Source organism: Elgaria multicarinata, chromosome 23, assembly GCF_023053635.1.
Source record: "Elgaria multicarinata webbii isolate HBS135686 ecotype San Diego chromosome 23, rElgMul1.1.pri, whole genome shotgun sequence".
NCBI lineage: Eukaryota > Metazoa > Chordata > Lepidosauria > Squamata > Anguidae > Elgaria > Elgaria multicarinata.
Window position 1 is genome coordinate 11,998,934 of NC_086193.1, and position 6,509 is coordinate 12,005,442.

General features: G+C 47.8%; 1 protein-coding gene across 2 annotated transcripts in view; it reads right to left on the reverse strand.

Annotated features, from left to right (window-relative positions):
- The window catches only part of SBNO2 (strawberry notch homolog 2), an 83,747-nt gene extending 77,954 nt beyond the window's left edge, over nucleotides 1-5,793 (reverse strand). The window contains exon 1 of one of the 2 annotated variants that reach the window (XM_063147095.1): nucleotides 5,716-5,793. The gene's annotated coding sequence lies outside the window, so the exon portion shown is untranslated. Of the gene's footprint in view, nucleotides 1-2,162; nucleotides 2,298-5,715 lie in introns of those variants that run through there. The other variant, XM_063147094.1, reaches the window with a different exon arrangement.
- Between the last annotated feature and the right edge of the window lie 716 nt (nucleotides 5,794-6,509).

Consider the following 6,509-nt stretch of genomic DNA (forward strand, 5'->3'; position numbering starts at 1 on the left):
AGGGATCCCCTAAACTCTCCTTCAAATCCACTGGAAAGAGGAGGGGGAATCATAGAATAGTAGAGTTGGAAGGGGCCTACAAGGCCATCGAGTCCAACCCCCTGCTCAATGCGGGAATCCACCCTAAAGCATCCCTGACAGAGGGTTGTCCAGGAATACGCACCAAGGGGGCAGGAGAATTACGTCTGCTGTGGGGAATGTGAGAAGGGACCTCTCCCAAGATACGAGGAGGCAATGGGGTCATCCTGTGAAGCTGATGGGTGGGAGATACAGATCAAAGGAAACAGTGCAGAAAAGGACAACGAAAATGACCCAGAGGCTGGAGCATCTCCCCTAGGAGGGAAGGTGACAACAGCTGGGATTGTTTAGCTTGGGGGAAAGGAGGCTGAAGGGAGACAGGATAGAGGTGGACAGAATTGTGCATAGTGTGGAGAATGGGAAAGGAGACATTTTTCTCCCTCTCTCATAATACTAGAACCCTGATGCTGATTGGTGGGAGATTCAGGACAGATCAAAGGAAGGACTTCTTAAAATATGGCACTCACTGCCACAAGATGTGGCGATGGCTACCAATTTGGACGGGTTTAAAAGGAGGTTAGATACATTCCTGGAGGAGAGAGGCGGCTATCCAGGGCTACTAGCCCTGATGGTTATGTGCTACCTCCAGTATCAGAGGCAGTAAGCCTGTGTGCAACAGTTGCTGGGGAACATGGACGGGAGGGTGCTGTCGCCCCCATGTCCTGCTTGTCAACAGCTGGTCGGCCACTGGGTGAGCAAAACGCTGCACTAGATGGTCTGATCCAGCAGGGCTCTTCTAATGCCACCCACCCTCTCCCTCGGGGAAAAGAGGAGGAGGAAGGAAGCAATGTGAATAACGGGACAAGGCATTGCAGCTCGAAACAGAGCTATATACACACCCAGACACATATTTCGCACATACACAAGCACCTGCATCTATTTAATCTCATAAAAAAACCAGCCTTATTGCGGAGCGCATGTTATTGGGAGGGGAAGAAAGGCAGGAAAATCTTCTCTATGGATAATCAACCATGGCCAAAAGAAGAATTTGCTGTTGTCGTCCCCAAAATTACTCATTTTCAATGGAACTGGAGGAAGGGGGGATGAGAAACAGGAGAAGATGGAGAACATCTCCAGAGTCCCCATGGAAACAGGGAGACACAAACACACCCTGGAAAGAGAGGAGCGGGGGAGTGAAGGAACACACAGCAAAGGACATCTTAAAAAATGTAGGGAGGACGGGGGTGGGATGGGGGGCTCCCTGTCTGCCTCCCCTCCTCACCCTAAACAGCAGGGGTGGGCACCCAAGCAGCCCCCACATAACCCCCACCCACTTTTTCCAGATGGGAGGGGGGTCTTTAATCTGTCCCTCCCCCCACCCAGTGCCCCACACGTGTGAGCCCATGAGCATGTACAGCCCCTGGGCTCCACTCCACAGGGGCACCACACAACCTAGCCCCCCTATGGCTCACCTGGAGAGCCGTGGGGGGCACAGAGCCGTGGGGGGCTCCTCTTTTACCCTCCCAGAGGTGTCCACCAGGTGGGGCAGGCATGGGGGAAAGACTGGGCAGAGGAGGCAGAGAGGAAGCTGAGACAAAGCGGGGACGAAGCGGAGACTTCTCCATTAGGGAAGTTTGGGGTGGGGGAGGGGGCAGGAAAGAGAAGGAAATGGGGAGGTTTTTTTGGGGGGGAAGAGAAGGAGTGAGGGCAGCCTCCCACCCAAGCCAGGTATTTTGGACTACAACTCCCAGCATTCCCGCATGGTGGGAGTTAAAAGGCACAATATCTGGAGAGCGCCAGGTTGGGGGAGGCTGGGATGGGGGAGGGGAGGGGAGGGGAACGGAACTCCCCTCCCCCAGGATCTTCCCTGAGCGGGGGCAGGTCCAAAAGAGGGGGGCAAGAGGAGGAGGGGGCAGACGGGGGAGCCCCCTCCCCATTTTGGGGAAGGGGTTAGGAGGGGGGGCTGAGGACACTGAAGAGGTGGGGTTCAAGAGGGGGAGGAATGTGGGGGGCAGAGAGGATCCCCTCCCCCCCACACACACCCCATGGAAAAGGGGGGCCTGAATTGAGGGGGCGCGTGACGTCACGAGAGGGGGAGGGGCTCCGCCCCGAGGGTGGGGGAAGGGGGGGTTCGCTGCTCTCACCTCGTCTCCGGCTCTCCGCGCCCCACAGGCGGTCCGGGGGCGGGCGGGGGCGAAGAGGTTCGGGGGCGGCGGAGCTGCCTCACGGCGCCCGGCTCGGCTCTCGGCGGCAGCTATGGCTCTGGCCGACTTCCGGGTTCGCGGCCGCCATCTTGGAGAGGGATCGCGGACTTCCGGTCCGAGGGCGGGGCCCGGGGGAGCTATGGCGACACTTCCGGGGCGCCGCTCAGTGACGTGGGCGCGTCGGGTTGACGTTGTTGTGTGTGTGTGTTGTATATAAATACAGATATACAATAGAAACGCGCTTATCTATTATATGCCGCGTGATTATTAAATAATAATAATATTTCGAAAATTATTATTTTCGATAATTAAATAATAATTTAATAATAATTATTATTAAAATTTAAATAATTTTGAATATGGAAATCATTTAGGGTATTTAATTATTTAAACAGCCAATATTTAAATATTATTAAGGGTTATTATGTAAGAGCGCTTTTCACCTCATACAGACCGGACTTCCGGTACGCGGGAGGCCACCGGACGTTGGTTCGCGATAGCCGGGTGGAGATCGGCGCTCTATCCCTTTTAACCGTCTCTATGGCGAATGGTCCGCCCTGCCTCAGAGTTCAGGCCAGTTCCGTCGGATGCCGGAAGTGGTATGAAGGGGCTAGAGCGTATATATATATAAATTTCCATGTTCCTGACGCCAATGGAAGGGCGGAAGTGGGGCACGAAGCTGCAGTGGGCGGAGCCAGAGAGAGAAAGGGGCAGGGCCATAAAGATCACAATAGTAGAAATTAATAATTGGAATTAATGGCAAGAAATAATAATATTTTTTTATTAACTGCTGCACAGTTAAACAAAACGTGGTTCATTAATCACGATTTTCAGCTGATTAAATGATTAAGTAGTTATTATTGATTAGATTGATTACGATTCTTATACATTCATTTATTATGCTTAGTTATTCATGTATTACGATTCTTGTTTGTTTATTATGATTATTTATTAATTATTAATTCTTGTTTATTTATCACTATTATTTATTCATTTATTATGATTCTTGTTTGTTTATTATGATTATTTATTAATTATTAATTCTTATTTATTATGATTCTTGTTTATTTATCACTATTATTTATTTATTTATTACGATTCTTGTTTGTTTATTATGATTATTTATTAATTACTCATTCTTATTTATTATGATTCTTGTTTATTTATCACTATTATTTATTTATTCATTACGATTCTTGTTTGTTTATTATTATTTATTAATTACTAATTCTTATTTATTATGATTCTTGTTTATTTATAACCATTATTTATTTATTACGATTCTTGTTTGTTTATTATGATTATTTATTAATTACTAATTCTTATTTATTATGATTCTTGTTTATTTATCACTATTATTTATTTATTTATTACGATTCTTGTTTGTTTATTATGATTATTTATTAATTACTAATTCTTATTTATTATGATTCTTGTTTATTTATCACTATTATTTATTTATTCATTACGATTCTTGTTTGTTTATTACTATTACCTTTTATTTATTTTTTACTGTTAGTTATTTACTTACATGCAACATTTTGTGAACTGCCCAGAGAGCTTCGGCTATTGGGCAGTATAGAAATGCAATAAATAAATAAATAAATATTTATATAACGCTCCACATCTAAACGATATTACGTGACTGAGGCTCATGACAATAAAGTAACCGCACTGTCAAGCAACACGCATGGTGTTGTTTTACAGAGGATCTGGGATTGTCCTTATGGGAAAACATGGTGCATTGGGCTGTATAGAGGGAGACGAGACGGGGCAGCCCCACTGAAAGACCAATCTATCTAAATATCTATATATATATATTTCTCTTCCTTCTCTATCCCTTTTTCTTTAAACACAAGAACATCAGAAGAGCCCTGCTGGATCAGACCGAGGGTCCATCTTGCCCAGCACTCTGTTCACACAGTTGTCGATCAGGGACCCACAAAGCAGGACATCAATACAATAACACTCTCCCACCCATGTTCCCCAGCAACTGTCTCAGATCCTGCAGGTAGCACAGGGGTAGTAGCCATGGATCGCCTTCTTCTCCTCCAGGCATTGATCCAACCCCCTTTGAAAGCCATCCGAATAGGTGGCCATCCCTACATCTTGTGGCGGTGAGTTCCATAGTTTGCGCTGTGTGGTGAAGGACTTCCTTTTATCTGCCCTGAATCTCCCACCCGTCAGCTTCAACGGATGATCCCAATGGGTTCTAGTATTATGAGAGAGGGAGGAAAATGTCTCCCCGTCCACATTCTCCACATCTGGCATCATTTTGTCCACCTCTATCCTGTCTCCCCTCAGCCTCCTTTTTTCCAAGCTTATGCGTCGTGTATTTTTAGATGGAAACCCGGAGGGCAGGAGGCTGTCCGGTTTTACTGACTGCATGGCTCAGGGGGCAGGATAAATATACTTTGTTTTTATAAATAAATAGGACCAGATACAACTCCACCCTGAGCCCCATGGAGGAAAGTAGACTGGCCGTGTGTCCTATTTTACACCAGATGGTCCTCTGTTTCAAGGGCCCTCAGTATGAAGGCGCCCTGTCTTTCATGGGTTCTGCGGCCCAGCACTGCTGTAGTGAAACAGTATCATTTAAGGGGAAATTGAGAACAAAATGTCCCTACCCAACAGGGTCGTCGCCAGGCACCTGTCCGTCTCACGGGCTGCCTTTCCAGGAACAGCTCCGAGAAGCCCGGCTGCCCGCTCGGCCGGGTCAGAATCGAACGCCCTTCCCGGTGGGGAAAGAAGGACGAGGGCCCATGAATAAAACAGAAGTCTGGCCAGCCGAGGTATGGAACTCAGAAACTGGAAACCGAGTCACATCGAGAGCCAGGTGAGTTTCCAGTTTCACCCCACGCTGCAGCAACCAGAAAAAGGAGGAAAAGCAAAATCTTCTCTGATATCCAGCTCCCAAGCCGGGACTCTCTGCTGCCACGAGACTGACAAGAGGTGCAAGCTTTTGAGTCACACAGAACTGTTCCCACTCATCTCATCTCACTGATCTTGAAAGGAAGGAGTCCTTTTGAGGCAGGCCTTGCGCAAGCTGGCGCCCTCCAGGTGAGTTGGATTGCAACTCCCATCATTCCCAATGGCCTGGGGACGATGGGAGTTGCCAACCCACACATCTGGAGGGCACCAGGTTGAAGAAGGCCGATCTAGAACGGGGGTGGGGCCAGATGTTTTGGTCCTGCTGGTTGGGGATGATAGGCTCTGCAGACCAAAACATCTATAGGATCTAAGTCAAGGAGATGTTGTTAACCCCTTCACTTTCCTCTCCCTCTCTCTCTTGACATCTACAATCGAGGAAGAGTGCTGTGTGACTCCAAAGGCTGGGAGGCAGGAAGCGTTTCATCATAGCTCTTGTTTACACCGCTGAGGCTCAGAACGTCTGGCTGCACTCCTGCAAATCAGGATATCTCGACCTACTTCCTGCCCATTCGTGCTTCAGGAAAGCATTTTTAAGAATGCTGGATTTGTTCTGTGGGCTTACCTGGAAAGATGGAATCCCTCGGGTGGCTTTTTTTGTGGTTGCTCTTTTTCCTCCCGGGGCCGAGTGCGAAATGCCAGCCGGTGCAGCTTTTCCTTCTCTTTCAGCACAAATTCGTCCTTTGGGTTTCGCTTTCTCTATTGACATCCGCAGCAGCGGCAGTGTGCAATGAAGTTCATTGTTCTCAGCGCTCCTTCTGTTTTCAGTGTTTCTGGCTAAACCACTGTGGTTAAAGCCATGGTTTATGGTGTCTTCTGAACGGGCCCCTTTTCAATACAACTGTTAAAGATACAGGAGCCCTTGTCCTCCTTTTCATAGGGTCACCCTACTATCCCATAATGCTAGAACCCAACGGGGTCATCCCAGGAAACTGATCGGTGGTGGGAGAGTCAAACTGTGGAACTCACTACCACAAGACGAGGGTTTTTAATGGGATTGTCTTAATGTGGGCTGAGGGTTTTTAATGGAATTGTTTTATATGGGATTGTACAGCGCCACGATGCCAGAAGTGGTGAGGTGGCACTATAAAAATGCTTTAAATAAATAAATGAATAAATAAAATAAACAAGGCGTGGTGACGGACACCCATTTGGATGGCTTTCAAAGGGGGTTGGATCAATTCCTGGAGGAGGAGGAGGAGGAGGAGGAGGCTACGAATGGCTACTTGTCTGAATGGTTATGTAGTACCTCCAGGATCAGAGGCAGTCAGACTGTGTGCACCAGTTGCTGGGGAACATGGGTGGGAGGGTGCTGTTGCACCATGTCCTGCTCGTTCGTCCCTGGCCGATGGCTGGTCG